Below are 19,927 nucleotides of genomic sequence, written 5' to 3' on the forward strand. Positions count from 1 at the left end.
TAGCAGTAGCTCCGCCATCTTTACTTACTGGGCATCACTAGCACATCTTCTACTGCTCACTTGTGACAACCAACCAAAGCTCAAGCCATCACCAAATCTTCTGGAGAAGAACTCATGTTTGTTTCTTTGAAGATTACCTCCTTAGAATTCAGAGTCAAGTCTCTGAGGGTGGTCCAATCATGTAGAAGATGCAAGTTCAGTCTGCAGGAACGGAGATCACATTTTGCTCTCACTGCTTCAAATCATCCTCTCAGTGGTCTTTTGTATGGTTGTACAGAAGTGAGAATGATCTCTGGTTTGGGCCGTAGAAGCTAAAATAAAGGGAAAAATTGATGGCTTCTTCTCAGGCTACAAGGGTCAGGTGAACTAAAGATGAGACATCCTGGGGCTCCCTTTGAGGAAGACACACGAAGATGAGATTCTGTAAGCAGCAAAACCTACACTTCCTTCAGTAGATTGACCACTGGTGTAATGCCAAGGGTCAAAGATATTCCAGAGTCAAGGAAGATAAGAGCTCTCTACGCATTCAGAATCTTCTTTGTTGTTCCTGGATAATCACTACAGGAAATGTACTTCCTTTCCAGCAATAGTGAAAGTGAGCAGGACAACACCCACCTTGATAAGCTGGAATTTCTGTTTTTGTTCCTTTGCTTTGGAGGACTGGATTTGTGGACACTGGGATATTGTTCCCCTCCTTATTGTTGGTCTTTATTTTTTGTTCAGGCTTTGCTGATTTATCTTTTATGTAGTGATTCTTGATTCAGTTTTTTTATGAGACTGGTTAAAGAGTATTGTTATACCCAAATTGGTTCCTTTTTGTTTTTAATGAATTTATGTGAACTTTTTTACCTTTCTGACCAAATCCATCACCTCTGTACTCTTATGAAAAAAAGTTCAACCTTCTCAACTTTCCTCAATGAATACAGTAGTTTTCTTATTTCTATATTTATATTTTTGTTTGTATATTCATGGAATATAAGACAAAAAGAGTTCAAATATATGGACTCAATTTGCCATCTGGAATCCAAGCCAAGCAGGGTATAGAATGAGAGATATTTACTGGACTATGATCACTTTCTGATATTTTTAAGTAGGTTCCTGAGTATTGCAAGAGTTTGGGTCAAGTACTATGCACTGCCCTATGTTACCCCATTTATGTTGATGGGACACAAGATGATTGAAAACTTGGTACTAATAGTTAAAGTATATATTACTGGTAGTGAAGAATAATAGCCTTATCAATTCTTCATTCTTGGTCTTTTATTTAACATGTCATTCATTCATTTACACAGTAAATATCTATTGAATATTTGTGCTTTTTCTAACACTGGAGCTAATGAAGCTAAGTAAAACTAAAATACTATTCCTTCACTTATGAGCATATATGTCCAGGGTAAAGGGACAATGCAGTAGGCAAGTAGGCAACATGGCTTCATAATGCAATGGTGTTTATGAGGAACACAAAGGTATGTGACAGAGGTGTATAAGGGCTGGAGAAGGTGCTCTTTTATTTACATTTGTAATTAAAATATAATTACATCACTTTCTCCTTTCCCTTTCTTTTCTCCAGCCCCTCCCAAGGTCCCTCATTCCAACATTCCCCCATCTCCCCCAACTCTCAAATTATCTCTCTCTATATATATATATGTATATATATATATATGTATACAACTTCTGAGTCAGTTTTTATTTGTGTGCATGTGGTTTAAGGACTGACTACTTTCTATTAAACAACCAATACAGTGGGGGGTTCATCCCTGGGAAATGCTAACTCCCCCTCTCTCAGCAGCCAGCAGTTGCCTGTAGGACGTATCTACTGGGGATGGGACCCCATGATCCCAGGATCTCTGCAGTATGCTGGTCTAACAAAGTGGTGGGAGTAGATTCTCTTCTAAGCACCATGGTCTCACTGGCCTCGGGAGGCTGGCTATATTTCTAGTACCAGGAATGGTTTCTCTACTACTGAGTGAGCCTTAAGTCCTATTATACAGCTGTTGGTTACCGCCATCATGTGAGTGCCACTTACTACGCTTTTAGGTATATCTTACCATGCTGATCATTGATATGGTTCATAGGTGTCACAGCAAGTTAAAATGGTTAATTGCTTCCCTCTCTTGGCAGCTTGCATAGTATTCTCTGTAAATGGATGCTTTTCTCTGTCTCACCCAGTCTCACTGGACTGGTTTTTCTCCAACCCACCCCTTCCCATTTATCAAATTACCACTCTGATGCTTAATTTTAATTATAATTGTTTGGCTGATGGCTCAGGCTTCTGATTGGCTAGCTCTCTCTTAATCATTAACCTGTTTCTGTTGGGAAATTTTCTCCATCTAGTCTCAGTCTCACTGGACTGGTTTCTCTTCACCCAGTCAGATCCCTGCAGCTGCTATGAAATATCCATTCTGAGATTTAGTATCTATTTATAATTTTTTGGCTATTGGCTTAGGCTTCTTATTGATTATCCCTTTCTTAATTGTCACCCATTTCTATTAATCTGTGTATCTCCCCATAGCCTTTGCTTACCAGTAATGCCCGGGGTTCCTGCCTCCCCAGAAGTTACATGGCAACTCTCCAAATCCACCTCCTACCTTTCTCTTTCCCTGTTTCAATTTCCCACCTGGCTAAATCCTACCTGTCCATTGGCCAAAACAGCTTTATTCATCAACCAATAAGAGAAATACATAGTCACAGCATACAGTAGGACACCCCCAGAAGTTCTCTGTTACCATGGTAGCCAGATAGCAGGTAGAGCAGGCTTTAGGTCAGCTTAAAGATGCTATCTTAGGTAAGCAATCAAGAGGCCCTCTATAGAAATGTATTTGAAGATGAATTCTGAATAACAGGGAAGGAATGATCTAGGTAAAGCTCAGGAGAAAGTCTATCAAAGAAAGAAGATGTGTAAAAATTGATCAGAGAAAGGCAATCAAGCAGACAATTGTGATCAGAGTATAATGTAAGAGGAAGGACAGAAGAAAAGTGAGATCCTTTAGATCCTTGGAGTTTGGTCTCCTGCTAAATGTAGCCAGAGACCTTCAGGAGGCTTTTTGGCTGTTGTTAAGAGGAAAATGAAAGCAGTCAGACTAGCAAGTAAATGACCATTATAGTATGGTAAGAAATGGAGGAGACAGTGTTCGTCATAAGCAGCCGACACAAGCAGCAAAGACCAGACTTACGGAATGTCTCAAATTAACCATGCTACTGAAATGCCTGGAGAGCAGAACAAGAGAAATCACCAGGGTTGCTTTCTTTGCTTTGTTGTTAAGTCACTGGGGAAATGACCATATATTTAATTAGGGGAGTGCTGGGGGTTCGTTGGGTTATTGGAAAGCAGAATGTTAATTATTTGGAGCAAAGAGAAAATTTGTTTGGTGAAGGCTAACAACAAACATCATTTGAGAGAGAACAGGCACAGGTGCTAGGATAAGAGGGCTAGGAGGCCCTTTGCACTATAGAGAAATATCACAGAGAACACCACAGACGGGATATGAACATTTCCTCAGCCATTCAGCTCCATCTGGGCAAGCTCTTCACAGGTGATGCAACCATTGCTACCCTCATGTTCTGCTAACCGCATCTCAACTTCGTCCTCTGTCATTTTCTCACCTACTATGTCAAGGATATGATGGATTTCAGTATCCATGATGTTAACAGCCCCTTCCTTATAAAACACCCAAAGGCCTTCAACATATTCTTGTAAGTTCCTTTGTCATTGCTCCTGGCCATAGTCTGAAACATGGGTAGCAAGTATTCAAAGTCCATCAGCTCTACATTTATCTCATCACTCTTGGGGTTCTCTAGGATCTTGAGCACCTAGACATTGGTAGGGTTCTGGCCCACCCAGGGCCCTCATCACATTCCTGCTTTCTCTGATAGTATTTTGACATCACCTGTTAAGAATACTGAAAAAGCCCTTAATTCTGTAGTCTGATCCTTGGTGAAATCACACTGTTGACTTCTCAGCTCATTGGGACATTTTCCTACAGTAACCAGGAAATCAGTAAGTTCTTTATGTTTGGGCTTTTTGATGCTAAAACCATAATTTAGGAGAGGTTTGGATTTTTGGAAGTACTGTATTAGACAGACATGAAGGATTGAGGTATTGATTGTGATGAAGGAGAAGATGGATATCTTAGATACCTTTCCTGTTGCTGTGACAAAAGTACTCTGACAAAAGCAGCTAAAGAGAGAAAGTGGTGTACTTTTCTCATGGTTCCAGGTTTTAGTTGATTGTGACAAGGAAGCCATGGCAATGGGAGCTGGTTGCACTAAGTTCTGGTCAGAAATGAGCAATGAGTACATGGGTGCATACTAGTGCTCACTTCACTTTTTCCACTCTAATACAGTCCAGGATCCCATACCTAGGAAGAGAGCTCACCCATCTCAACTAATACAGCCAACACAGTCCCCTACATACATGCTAATAGGCTTGTCTCCTACATGATCCTAGATCTTGTCAAGTTGACAATTAGCACTAGCTGTCACAGCAAGCATGCAGTCCTAATTATATCCCCCTCTTCTTATTTGGTCTCCCATGGGCTGTACCTGTTTTAAATGAGCTCAGCATCAGGGCAGGCCTGGGGGCCTGATAAAAATGAAGAAATGTGGATCTCACCGCAGTCTAATTGAATCAAAGCCTGGCCTTTAACAAGATTCCCCATGACAGTCATATGCCAGTAAAAGTAGATGTTGAGGAGGCAGTCAATAAATCATGAAGAAATATCAGATAAACTCAAGCTGGTAGACCATTGACAGAGTAAGAAGGGAAAGTCTCCAAAACTGTCATAGTTGTATGAGTCCAAGAAAGACAGCAAATTATTTCCTTAAAGTGAAGTAAGAAAAATATTAACTAAATGGAACTCTTCATCCTATGTGGGAAGTTATCTTAGCATGCATAAAGATTAAAAATTAAATTTCGAAGTTAAAGAAACATTTTTAAAAAGATACAGTTGGGACAACTAGCCAAACTTGAATGGGTTCCCAGATGAAGGATATATGGAAGATTTCTGTGTGTGTGTGTGTGTGTGTGTGTGTGTGTGTGTGTGTGTGTGTGTGTGTGTGTGTGTGTGTGTGTTTGAAGGGTCATGGGACATGGGTGGATAGTTTTGCTCTTTGAATATTTGTTTAGTTTTGGTTGTTATTGGATGTGACCAAGCTGGAGAAGAAGGTACCAGGAGAGTGTTAATCCAAGGGCATGCTGAACCTCCTCCTTGCAGCTTCAGCTAGCTGACAGAGGTCCACCCAGGATCACTAGGCATCCCTACAAGCCTCCTTCATATTCTGCTGCAGGTGCTGTCCCAGGCAAGGAAAGGGAGCATCTAATGTCAGAGAGATAACCAGAGAAAATTTGCATTGGTAATTAGTTGCAGAAAACCTGGAAACACAGTTGAAACATTTATAGCTCCCAGCTATATTTGTTTTTCTATAATGACTGTTTACTATTAGAAATTTTATAGTTGCCTCTTCTTGCATAAATAATATAGTCCTTTATATTTAAAGTTGACACTTACTGGGCATAAGTACTTGCTGCATGAACTCTATAGTGTAATCCTGTAGTCACAGGAGGTTCCAGCATTTGGATTGAAAGTTAAGACCAGCTTGGTTATTGAGTAATTCTAAGGCCACCCAAGACAACCTAGTAAGAGTCTGACAAAAACATAAAGTCTTGAATCTAACTCATAGGTAGTGGATGAGTTACTTTTCTCTCTGCTTTGACTAAATATCTAACAAAAGCAGTTTAGTAAAGGAAGGGTTTCTATTGGCTTGAAGTTTGAGGATACAGTCTATCACAGCAGGAAAGTTTTGAAAGCAGGAGCATCTAGACAGTAACATTGCATCTAAGTTAGGAAGGAGAAGGGAGGTGTAGCTCTAAGTTTGCTTTCTCTTTTTTATATTTATTCAGTCTGGAACTCTAGCCACATGATGGTGTTGTACACATTCAGTGTGAGTCCTCCTCCTCGGTTAAACGTATTTGGTAACACCCTCACAGACATACCTTGAGGTGTTTCCATAGCAATTCTAAATCCCGTTGAGTTGAAAATTAAGATAAAGAGCTGGCTGAGATTTCAGGAGGCTCTAGATTCAATCATTGGTACTGCAAAGAAGCAAAATGTCATCATGCTGTGACAGAATATGATGGTTAATCTTCGCTGTCAACTTGACAATACACAGGTTCACTTTTAAAGAACAAAACAATGTTCACAGTAATCAAGGGCGATGAATCCTCTCATTTACTTAGAGAATCTATGTTGACTTTCTCCATGTGGTTCAAGACCCATCTTTTAAAATATGATGATGATGATGATAAACTATTTAGTGATATGGACTTGAAAATATCAACATGATTAATTTGTGAGTTTAAAGGATCACATGCTATATGTGGAAAATGAAGATAATATAATCTTGTGCATGTGTGCAGAGTGTGTGCATGTGTGCAGAGTGTGTGTGTGTGCAGAGTGTGTGTATGTGTGCAGAGTGTGTGAATGTGTGCAGAGTGTGTGCATGTGTGCAGAGAGTGTGCATGTGTGCAGATATGTGTACAAGTATGTGCATGTGACATTGGAGGAAACAATTCACCTCTGGTGTTTTCTTCAATTGGAAGAGTATATAATTTGTATTAGTTGTTAATAGAGTTGAATATCATCTCAAGGTTAGCTTTCCCATTCACCAAATAATTTTTGTTTTATGAAATAAAAGTTCCTAAACTAAAGATGAGGTTTAGAGAAGTTGGATCTCAGGTTGAAAAGTAATGTTGTTACAGGGACACATATATTTTTTACTTCCTTAGAAATTATAATTTAGGACCCTAAATGCATGGATTAAATAAGTATAAATAGCTCTGTGAAAATGATGTGCTTATCACTCTCAACCTGACCCAGGGACAACTGTGTTCTGAAAATATTAAATTGAGAAGTCTGTGAATAAAAAATCTGTTGTTTCAAGTAACTTTTTCCCAATATATGTTTTTAGTTGAATTAGAAATGTGAATGTTTCACATGTCAGTCCCAGATCCCTCTCCCACCCCTCTTCCCTTGTCCCTCCACCAGCCCCTCAGCCCCCCACCCAATCCCCACATCATTCCCCAAGGAGTGTGAGACCCTCTTTGGAGGGGGGAATCTCTAAAGTCTGTCATTTCATCCTGGACAGGACCTAGGGCCTTCCCCATGTGTCCAGGCTGAGAGAGCATCCCTCTATTTGGAATGGGCTCCCAAAGCTCATTCTTAAACCATGGGGAACACTGGTCTACTACTCAAGGCCCCAGTGATTTCTGTGGCCTCCTCCCTGGCACTACATTCATGGAGTTTGGATCAGTCTCCTATGGGCCTCTCAGCCATCAGTCTGGGATTCAAGAGTTCCCCCTTATCCAGTCAGCTGTCTTTGTGGGTTTCATCATTATGGTCTTGACCCCTTTGCTCATCACTCCTCCATCTCTGTTACTAGGTTCCAGGAGTTCAGTTCAGTGTTTAGCTGTGGGTACAGTAGCAAGTTTTTATAATTTCTCTGATTTTTATGTCAAGATTAATTTCTTACTGTGCTTAATCTTAAAAAGTGCTTTTAAATTTTTTCTAATTTTTTATATAAATGGCCAAAATGAAAGCTGCTAACATAGTTTATAAGCTCCAGCAAGTGTATGAGAAAAATCAGTGATGGATGAAAAAATTTTCCCATCAAGTTTTTCCTGTCATGGGTGTGCATGAAAAATAGTAGTAACCAAAGAATAATCAATATTTAATTTACAATATCCAAGATAGACATTTACTGTTTTTATTTTACGTATATAGGTATTTGACAGCATGTATGCATGCATATGTACCATGTGGGTACCTGGTAAATCAGAAACCAGAAGATGTTGGATTTCCTGAAACTGGAGTTATAGACAGTTGTTAGCCACCATGTGGGTGCTAGTACCCAATCCCATGTCCTATACAAAAGTAACCAGTGCTCATTGTGACCTGCGAGCATTTCTGAGCCCTCAGGTATTCTCTTTGTATTAGATATTGCCACTTGTTTCAGAGGGTGAAAGTTTAAAATGAAACTTTTAAACTACTTAAATTTTCCTTTCTATCTCAAAAGATTTAAAGTCTTTAAATTAAAAAGTTAACATAATGCATAAATAATAATGATTTTGAATTCAGAATAGTTTTAGTAAAACAGGAAATTATCTATTTGTATTGGTTTGATTGTGTGTTTGTGTGTATGTGGATATTTCTAAAGAATTCTTTCACAATTTTTTTGGTTTTTAAAGTCTTTAGATGGGTGTATATGTATGGGGGAAGAATCTATGTAGGAGTCAGTTACTTGCAGCTGGGAATATCCACAGGGGTCTCTGAATAGAATAGATCTCCAATAAATACAGAGGGCTGGGGCGTGAACCACTGTGTATTAATTTTGCCAAGCCACTCTGGGGATGAACATCTTATTCTAATGTTTCATCACGACTCATTGTGATGAAAATGAATGTCATATTCAGTTCACTTGATTTGCTTATGAGCTGTGGGATTTCCTTCAGAGAAGGAAGCACTCCACTATTTAATTTTTTGTTCTGATGCCCGCACGCTCTGCTCTTTAGAGAATGGCAGATTTTGAAATATGTTAACAGCCAGCACAGATAATGTGCTCAGCCTTGGGTCAAGGACAGCAAACTGGCTGCTAGGTGTATCACCTGATGAACACAGCACTTCTGTGCTCTCAGTAAGAAGATACCTGGAGAGGCATGCATCTCTGTATGTATAGCTTGAGGTTTGAACTACAGGAAGATTGAAGTGCCAGTCCCCTTTTATCCCCTTGTTCTGCTCTTCACCTTGATTTCAAGTATAGATAGGCACACAATACTCATATGAAAAAAAGCCAATGGAATGTCCTTTTCATTCACATTTTTAAAGCTCAAATTTATGATTCAGAGGTTATTATTGCAGGAATTATGAGAAGGGAAATGGTCAGAATCACCCTGTAGCTCTGTTGCTCTTATTTACTTATATTGATTTATTATTTATTTTAATAGTCAATCACTTGAAATGTTTCTGACTTTCAGTGTGATTTGGGCATGTGGAATGTGTTAGCAGTGAGGTTGCATTCACCTGGGCCCTGAAGAAAAAGAATGCATTTGTACTACTCCTGTCAAAGAAGAAAGGAGTTACAGGGGAGTCAACAGAGGCTGTTGAACCTGAATTTTTGTTTTGTTTAGTTTTAAATCACAAACAAAGATACTCATGCTGATTCTCTTTGACTATTTTGTTGTTGCTTTATTTTCTTTCGTATGTGTATGGCTGTTTTGGCTACATGTCTTTCTCTGTATTGTAACGTGTGTTCTTTCTGGCCAGCTGTCCAGGTCCTGCCACTGTTTCAGCCTCCAAATAACACACAAGACACTATATTAATTACGAAGCTGTTGGCCTTTGCTATGGTTTCTTAAAGCCTAGATCTGACTTAATTGTTAACCCATAACTACTAATATATATTTTTGTAAGGTCTTATGTTACCAAGAATGTCAGACTTGTACCCTCCTGGGATCACATAGCTACTCTCTTTACTATATTTTCCAGAATCCTCCTCGACTCCTAGTCCCACCTATCTTGCTTCCCTGTTGGCCAATAGTGCTTTATTCAACAACCAATAAAATAAACATATATATATATATATATATGGGCTTCCCTCATTACTGTACCATGCGTTCCTGGTGCTCATGGGAGCCAGAAAAAGATGTTGCTTTTTCTGGAATTGGAGTAGCAGACCAGTTATTAGCCACTATATTGATGCTAGGAATTGAATCAGGTCCTCTAGAAGAACAGCCAGTGCTCTTAATAACTAAGCCACCTTTCTGATCCAATTCTATTAGCTTTTTACAAACAAAAAACATTCATTCATATTGTTTCTAAACTCCTCTACTTAACACTACTAACAGATACTTGTGGCACCTATTTTTTAGGAAAAATTTTCTACTGTTACAAAGGTATCAGATAGGTAATCTAAATCATACATTTGCTTAAGTTAAGAATTCTGCTGTCTCTTTTGGATCTCAAAAGACATTTCACCTTCATGTGGTGGCACATACTTATAATCCCAGGACCTGGGACATTTAGGAGTTTAAGACCAACCTTAGTTACAAAACTCCTGCTTCAAAAAGAACACACACACACACACACACACACACACTTGAAAAAAGTACCACCTAAAATTTAAACAAGAAACAGCATGAATTTTATGACCCCTCCCCCACATCGTCTTCTGTTTATTTAGGGGCTGTGTGTTCTCCCTGTGTTACTAACTATAGGTTATAAGGAAGTCTCCAGAGTGGCTCTTATGATCAGTGAGTCAATAGGAAGGAACAATCCTCCCCTTAGTCTACCTTTCCAAATCAGTACCAATTAAACATACTATCTGCATGCGCCAAATGTTCCATTTGCCATACTCATTAATTAAGAATGTAACTTCCACTTTTCCATTGCACCAGCTGACCGAGTTGAACACAGCCTAAAAGATGGGTCACTGGTCTTCTCCCGAAACTTCTCTATAGGACTTCTCAGTTGTCATTAAGAGCCTCTACATATAACCCTTTACCTACTTATCTCACTTCAAGGATTCTGGACAACATGTTAGTTAAGAAAACAAATTAAAAAAAACAGTTCTGATATTAGAGGATAGGTTCAGCACAAGGTTTGCTATGAACTTTGCTTCAGAGGATCAATAAATCAAGCCCAGATCTGAAATTAGGAAGAATGTAGGAGTACTAGAACACACCAAATAACAGGAAGGGAGAGCAACATCGACAGATATGCCAAAGTGGAAAGAAATCAACTCTAACACTGTTTCAGGAAATTAGTTCATGTAAAGAATTTGCATTAAGAATTAAAGCATGAGAAACATAAGTTATAGAAAATGAAGTTGAGATACATACCTAATGCTTAAGAAGGAAGAAAATATACTTTGAGAAAGGACAGGGAATGGCTTAAAAATTATATTTATACAAGAAAACTGCTGAGAGAAATTGTAGTAGCAAGATGTATATTGTTTTAGTCCATTCATTCGTTGTTTTTGAAAAGACAAACCTATAGGAGCATGGGAGGGGTTATGAACATGCGGAGATCTTGTGGATGGATCAAAGCGTTCTTTATCTTGATGACGGTGGTGACTAAATTCTATATGCATCCACTGAAACTTACAATACCAAAATTAGAAGAGATGAAGTTGTGGTATTTTTTTTTGCTTGTGAACCTAGCCTTTAACAGCAGAGCCATCTCTCCAGCCCTAAGTTGTGGTATTTTAATTACATTTTTAATGAAAAAATTCAGACTTGAGGACCTTTTTGGAGTAAAAATAGGATGAATGCTATAGGAGTCGATGAAAAAAATTATGAAATCTAGCTTTAACCTGATTTCTTCAGTATCTGGGATCTGGCACTAGAGTGACCAGGGTCTTAAAAGGCAGGTATGAGACTAAAACTTCCCCCAGGTACGTAGGGGTATTATGGGAGTAACCACAATAGCTTAACTCACATCATTAAGACCCCAGTCTTTGACAGAACCATTTATTTGTTAACTCTGACACATCATCATTCTACTGCCACCTGTGGGGAAATGCCCGTTTGTCAATGCTGAGTGCAAATAGGTAATTGTCCTATTGTGGAGTTGCAATGGTGTTCCATTGCTTTGGTCTTGAGAATTCACTGAGGCTGAAGGCCTAGCTATTTCTGCTCTCAGTGTGGACTTGCCTCCAGGTTAATTCTGAAAATGAGATACAACCATGTCTGAGCAAATGAAAAGAGGAACCCACGAAATAAATTTGTCTTACTGGGATATAATCTATCTCTTAATATCGGAATATATGGCACTGGTTTGGTATTCCTGGTCTTTATCTTGTCCTCAGTCTGCTTTCATCTAACAAAACAGGAGTTAATTTTGTACATATTATGTGCTAAGTCTTGATAAAAGCCATTCAAAAGCTCGAGAAGTTTCCACTGTAATTAACAAGAATATATATATATATTACTTTAAATATTTAAATTTTGTTCATTGTTTGCTGCTTAACAATCTACATTTGTCATCATCTAGAGAGACTCAGTCATACTGTGGTAACAAGTGATCCTGTGTCTGAGCTGGTTTTTTTTTTTCACTCAGGTAGATTCATCCACATCCTCAATGCAGCTGTCACTTACATACACACCCAGCATTCCAGGCTGTCAGTTTCTGGTCCATGGCATCTTCAGGTCAGCCTACCCTTCTACAATCACTGTATACTGCGTCACAATGCTTGACAGAAACAATTTAAGGGACAGAGTGTATATTCTGGCTCATGGTTCAGGGTGCACTGATGCAGCTGGCTGTTGTGGCATCAGGAGCAAGCAGTGCGACAAGTGCACATCTCAATAGACCAGGAGACAAAGAAAGAGATCAACTAAAGCAGAGTCTGGAACATTTCAGCTCCACTCTTAGGACCCAGGTCCAAAAGATTCTACCACCTCCCCAAACAGTGCCACCAGCTGGGACCAACTGTTCAAACACATGAATTTGTGGGGAACCCTTTATATTTTTGAGCCACAACCTCTGAGATATAGGGGGGACCACCCAATAAATAGAAATTTTCTAATGAAAGTATTTTACATAATCTCTTTCACATGTTATTAGCTATACCAATCCCGCTTCCAAACAATACTTGAGAGGCCAAGAAGGTTTCAACTTTCATTTATAGAGTTGAAAAGATGTTAGAGAACATAGAGGTGTTTACCACTCACAGATAAGATCATGCCATGTACCCATGCATTCAGTACGTATATACTAATGGATAGGTTTAAAATTCGTTGGTGGTAGATAATGTCATTGTTTTACTGATCAAATAAAATAAATTTACTTTTCTAACACTCAAAATATAAAATGACTGTTATTTCTTGAACACACTTAAGCCTTACAAAGTGTCTGGTTTAACATGATGCACACATTTAAACTTGCCCACTTCAATAAAATAGAAATAATATGAATCAGTTGAAGCAACAGAAAATAATCATAATCAATAAATATCTGTCTATACTCAAAAGCAAACTCAATTATTTAACAGAAGGAAATTATTTAACAGCTACAGTACACGATAGATTCTTTTGGGTAAACATCTTCCAAATTAAAAAAAAAACAAACTATAAAGCAGCTTCATAGTATTAGCATTATTAACTCATTTTCTGTGTGTTTTTTCCAATTTATAGAAAACATGTGATGACATTTTAGATAATAATTTAGGAAACATTTAGTTCCTTCTTAACACATTTCCCATGCTGTCACTGCTGTTGATGGGTCACAGGACCTGTGGTGGAAACTCATTCAGCCAATAGTCTTTGAGATACCCGCTCCTTTGGGGTGGGGTCTCAAGTACAGCATGTGGACTGAGAACCATTGCTTGCCCTCCCTCCACAAGTTGCACCTGAGATCCAGCCCCAAAGGTGCAAGTATATTAAAGACTATTAGCTGAATGTGTTCCCACAACAAGGGCCTGCTTTGGCCAGTACTATAGTTGGACAGGTTATCATACACTACCCAGCATTAGCTGTTTATCTGCTGCCTTTCAAATCCACCATTAGAGACTGTACAAAAAAGCTCTTGACCCTGTAGTTTATGTTCCAGTAGATCACGTTCCTCAGAGAATATCTGGCCCCAGGAGAATGACAGACATGTGTAACAGACTTAACTCAACTTGAACCTGGAGTTCAGAGCACAGAGCACAGCCTAAACCAACAAAGAGCAGCCAACCACAGAGTGCTGAGAAAGTGAGTAAATCCTGCCTTAAGTCTTGGAGTTTGGGGTGACTTATTGTAGAGCAATATTTCAGGGACTTAGCTGATGCATTCGTCAAAGACAAGCATTTGGGAGCAAGCCTGGTTGGAGCTACTTTAGTTAAGTACATGCAAGTGATTGTAAATTAATTATTCACTTCATCATTTAAGAACGGAGCAAGGTTTTATTAGATATATAACATGTCAAGATTAATTTCTTGGAAAATGAGCTGTCTTTAATTAACTGCTATTTGAGGAACATACCCATCTTTGTATGTACTCTAGTATTCTAAACTGTGCTGATATTTTAAAGCTTAGGAAGATATTTTGGCTAATCAATTAATTTAACACTCACAATTTTATTCTTCTGTCAAGCTCTTCAGCATTGAAATAAAGTGAAGGTTCGAGAACAATTGATTTCTAAAATCTCACAGGAAATTTGCCATGATGGAAGGAGTAACACCATCAGTTACATAGAGAACAAGGGCCCACATTACAGTTCCTTCAGAGAATTCTGGGGAGGAGAGGAGTCGAGTTAAAAGATGATGATGTCCTCATAAGGCTGATAAGTTGCCTGTACCCCTCTGCTGAACGTTGTATTGAAGTATGAATGGTGTGTAGCAGGCCACACATTATTAAAGTGCATAATGCGATAGGCTTTGACATCAGTGCGTACTATGGAAGCCATCAGGTGAATTAGCACAGTAAACATGTCTGTCATACATAAAGGTGTGTTTTGGTGGTTTCCAATCCCTATGCATCCCCCTCCTCACTGGTAAAATTGTGGGCTTGATATTTATTATGCTCCTGGTGCATTTGACAAAAAATTAATCAGAGGGAATACTGTGTTTCTTAAATATTTAATCGAACTATCTATTAACGTGTGCTTGAGGCATGTAAACTTACATATGTTACTACTAAATTTTTGTTGTAATGCGGAAACAGTGGAAAATAATCTGACCTAACACATTTCTGAAAGTCACACCAGGGACGTTATGAAGGTTTTTTTTAACAAATAATTAATAAATTAAGAATAGAAATAAACTTCTTGAACTGTGCTATAAATAATCTTTGTACTGCTGGTATGTGTGTATTTCTCATTATTTTATATAGTTGGTGTGAAATAAATGCTACTTGGAGTAAATGTTTCATATGTAAAAATTTTTGTAGTCAAATGACTATATATATGATAGGCTAATTGGGAAAAAGAAGTTTAGAGAATAGTAAATGAATGCTCATTGTGAATTTTAACTGCAATAGCAGAAATAGCAGTTCCCAACAGAACATATACACAAACATGTATGTACATATATTTTTAAACAACTGACATTGTAAACTTATTTGGTGGCTACACACATTCCCTCACTAAAGATATGAAAAAGGCAAGAGTTGTTAAGTATATAATGAGATATAACTTCTCAACATAGGAGTGGCATTGACAATAACCAAGAGACAATATTAGCACCGAAAAGCAAGTCCATCATTTTTAATACTCATTGTAACATTTAACTGGAATAACTACTTTTAAACCTTGACTATATACTTCAAATAGTTTATATTGGAAAATAGTGAAGTTTATGAAATTTAAATGTTTAAGTGTCTGTTAGTGTTTTCCTGAGTTAAGATTTATTTTAATTAGTGTGTGTGTGTGTGTGTGTGTGTGTGTGTGTGTGTAAACGTGCATGCAATCACCCTCTAAGGTCAGAAAAAGGCCTCAGATCCCTTGGAGCTGGAGGTACAGGTAACTGTGGTAGGACATGGGTGGGACCTGGACTCAGGCCCTCTGGAAGAGCAGAACTTGCTCATAACCACTGAGCCATTGCTCCAGTCCCAAATTTTTCTTTAATCATCTCACCTCTCCCATCTCACATAAAGTTTTTGCAGATATTATGTTCCAAATGACATTTTCATAATACAGTTTTACTATCTAGTTCTTTGTGTACTGTATGTATTATGTATGTTTTCTATGGAAGCATGATAAGATCATTGCACTTCCAGAAGAAATTTTGCCCCCAGAAGCAATATTGCTCAGTTAAATATGTATGGATCACACCCACTTCAGTTTTTCCCCTGGGGACTACACTAATGCAAGCAGAAATTTAAGAGTAGCATCACTTTGTGAATGAGACAACCTAAACCTCTTTGTAAAGAATAAAACAGTGCTTTAAACTTGAGCAGAAATAGGGAGTTCTGTAAAGTCACAGGCATGCATCAGACTTATCTACTACATAAGTCATCATCTTATCTCCATTGGTCCTACCTACCACATAGCTTCCTTTAACAAAGAACGCATTCCAGCCACTCCCTGGGCAATCTTGGCATGATATATTTTCAAGTCCTCTTGACTCAGGACATAGCCATAGAAGTTCCTTACTCTGATATCAATTCCTTGATTAAGTCAAAGGTCATGAGCACCAGTTTGCCAAATGCTTATTTCCCACTGAACTACTTGCTTACTTTTTCTTCATAATTTATTAATGTGATCTTTCGGAGCTGATGGCAATTTGAGTAACAGCCCCAGGCATTCCATCTAAGTATTTACTATAAGGGTGTTCCTCAAGTCATAGTTAAGCACTAGCACAAAACCTCACTCCAAGCATGGAAGACATGTCCCTTTGGTCTCGATCCTGTGAATGGCTTCAGGGTTCTCTTGAATAAGACATTTGCTTGTCTTCCCAAAGACACAGTGAATGAAGTGTGACTGGTAGAACAGGCACTCTCTGCTAGCCCAACTTTCTCTTTATCTTGTCCTTCACTGCTTTTTACCCCATCTCATTTGAACCTTATTTTGCTGTTATCTTGCATTTTAAGATGACTTTCATTAAAAAGACAAAAATTTCACAAGTGCATACAAACCATAAGACTGGACAAATGGCACACAAGAAACACATGTACACAAGTAGCATATGAATGAGGAAATGGACATGGGGGTAACTTTTTAAATTTGTGGTTAAGAGGCAGATAGTAGAAATAATGTCTGGCAAACTTACTGTGAAGTTCTAGGTACTGTGAATTTTAGACAGAATGTATCTAGTTGATTTCAGTTTTGCAAAATAGTCAAAGCAAGTCTATACTCCTACTGGTGGGAAGTGAATATTTCAGTTCTCCTGTGTCCTTATCAGCACTTGATCGCATCGGACCCCTGCCTATAACCATATGGATGAACACTTAGCTGATCTTTTAATTTCCATTTTCTGATGACTACTAACAGTGATCACTGTTCCCTGCTGACAGGGTATTTGTTTTCTCTCCTGTAAAGCACCCACCCTACTTCATTATTCAATGGAATTATCCCCCTTGATATTTCTACTGTTTACTATTTAAAAAGAATGCTTTTCTGTAACAACTCAGAGAATAAATGACAAAAAGAAAGAAAATTTAAGAGTAAAAGTGGATGCCAAACCCCAAGGTTATCATAAACCAAACTCTTTGGATCAAGGACTTCAGCATTTACTGCTAATAAACTGTAGTTGAGGCTTAGAGGGCCAAGTGTTGGGGACCTTGAGTCTTTGGGCCAAAGCATAAGTACTGGCCTCAATAAGTTCCCATTTACCAGGTCTCAGTAAGTTTCCATTTCTCAGCAGCCTAAAGCTGTTTCTCAGGTGACCCCCTGCAGTCAAGTCAGGCACCAAAGATAACCAGTCACTTAACACTTCCTGCCTGTAACAATGTCCTGCATTCCTCTGCCCCAACCCTCTGCCTCATTCCCCTACCTAATCTGGTATGAATTTTTCAGTAAATGGAGATTGATCAGCCATGTTGTCTTGCCCCCATTCTCTGTGTCTCTTGTTCCCCATTTGTCTTCCCCCTGAGATAACACCCGTTGACTATGCCCTGCGGGTCTGGACAGCCAAGCTTCAGTGTTATTGATCACATCTGAGATAACACCGGTTGACTGTGCCCTGCGGGTCTGGACAGCCAAGCTTCAGTGTTATTGATCACATCGTTTTTATGAAGGAATGCTGTACCATGTCTGTCCTGAGCCCAGGATTAATGTAAATGCTCAGAGATCAGTTGTGCTGAACAATTTTAAATAGTCACTGAAGAATTTCACGACGACACTTATGAGTGAACTCAAACCCATTGAACACAAGAAGTCTTGTATGAAAAATACAAGAAGTAACAGCCTGCTCATTTCTCTAAACCAGAGAAATTTTAAGGAATATTTTATCTTGACAATGGTAGTCTCAAGGAAAAATAAAAAAAAAGTTGACATGCAAACACACACATGTATATACACACACATATATACATGCACACGCACGTGCACACACACACACACACACACACACACACACACACACACACCCCATGCCACCATGCTTGGCTGCACGAAAACATGCACAATTAGTTGGAGAAAGTTGATTACAAGTGGTGATGACAAGTGAGAGCACAATGGCTGGGTGCAAGTACGGGTGTTGTTTCTGATTGTTACAAACCCACTTTTGCCACTAATGCCAGGGTACAACGTTGTGCATCCAGGAAGAGACGTAGTTGTTGTGGTTACTTCTCTCATTTAAATGTAGGAAAGGGAGTTGCTAATACCTTAACTGTGCCATTACATATAAGAAATACTGGGAGGGTTTCAGGGCTCCTTTCTGAATGTCACTGCAAAAATGCGCACATTGAAAGAATTCCGTTTACTTGCTATAGACATTACGTGGTTACTGCTTTCTGGAGTTTGATATGCAGTACTCTTACTCCTTTTCACAAAGCTGTATTTCCAACACTTAATGTCTCCACTAATAATAATCAGATTTTCTAAAACAAAATACAGACTAGGTAACCACTCACACACAGAACTGTCAAACATGTCATTACATAAGCTGCTAGAGGACTGTGTTTCATTTGTATGCATAATATTGTCATAGTGACTGTTTTAGGCATTGTTACTATTGCCGTGATGAAATACCATTAACAAAAGCAAGCTGTGGAGGAGAGGGTTTATTTATCTTCCACTTCCACACACCATCCATCACTGAAGGAAATCAGGACAGGAATTGAAGCAGGCCTGGGACCTAGAAGCAGGAGCTGATGTAGAGGCCATGGAGGAGTTGCTGCTTACTGGCTTGCTCAGCTTGCTTTCTAATAGAACCCAGGGTCACTAGACCAGGGATGACACCACCCACAATTGACTGGACCCTCCAACATCAATCACTAGTTAAGAAAATGCCCTACAGGCTTTCCTATAGCCTGATTTGATGGAGGACTTTTTTTTTAAATTGAGGTTACTTACTCTCAGATGACTTTTACTTGTCTCAAGTTGACATAAAACTAGTTAGAACAGTGACATAAAAATAAGTAATGTTTTCCTGCAGGGTCTTAGCCCAACCAAGGAAGGCTGAGCTGGGTCCAAGGAAGGGTAGGTGCACTACTGGCCTCGTTCGTTCCACAGCCTCCCAGAATCCCAGAGACAATCAGATGCAGCAGGGAATCTAGTCAAGCAGGAACTGTTTATTGCCCCACAGCAAGCATTTTTTAAAGTTAAAAACATAGGAGTTGGGGGATGGTGGGATAGCCAGCCAATGGTTTCAAAGGTCAGCTATCACATGGCTAGGCACCCTATGCTTTACCTAGTGAATACTGTTCATGTAGTGACCTCATCTGGTTTGATCCAGGCAACCAATCACCTTTTTTTGTAAACAACCCAGGACTCACCCATCTGACTTCCCCTCAGTGCTATCTTTGACTGGTTCATGTGCCCTACATTTTCCTATATACTTAGTTTTCTAAAATACAACTTTCTTCTATTTAACAATATGTTGCTATGGTTATTGAAATGATTAAACAATGTCTATTGTAATTGTGCTCATGGTTAAACTTAAAGCAGTTTTTCATAGACATATCAGAGCCCATATCAGAGCCCACTTGTACTGTAACTTCTCATTAAAACTACATGCAAACATTATACATGAAATTGAGCCCTCTCTTTTTGGTATTCTCTTTTAACATAGGAAAAAGGAATTCAACATAAATTATAATAAACTCCAAATTAGGTTTCCTCATTTCACATTCTAAGTATATGAGGCAAAATGAGATTAGAAGTTACAGAAGGTCAGAGCCCATGGATGGTCCAGATACAATGGCGACTGCATGCCCAGTGTGGAAAACACAATTAAAGAGTTTCTTGTGCTTCACATTTGGACTAACCTACTGTCTAAAGTTCTAAGCACACAC

General features: G+C 38.8%; 1 protein-coding gene and 1 pseudogene across 1 annotated transcript in view; one reads left to right on the plus strand and one right to left on the minus strand.

Moving 5' to 3' along the window:
* Rab27b (RAB27B, member RAS oncogene family) overlaps positions 1-19,927 on the plus strand; it is a 145,030-nt gene that overhangs the window by 60,333 nt on the left and 64,770 nt on the right. The gene's annotated exons all lie outside the window — the stretch shown is intronic.
* LOC101823910 lies at positions 3,497-4,299 on the minus strand (annotated as a pseudogene).

The sequence above is a fragment of the Mesocricetus auratus genome, unplaced genomic scaffold, assembly GCF_017639785.1.
Source record: "Mesocricetus auratus isolate SY011 unplaced genomic scaffold, BCM_Maur_2.0 Super-Scaffold_6730, whole genome shotgun sequence".
NCBI lineage: Eukaryota > Metazoa > Chordata > Mammalia > Rodentia > Cricetidae > Mesocricetus > Mesocricetus auratus.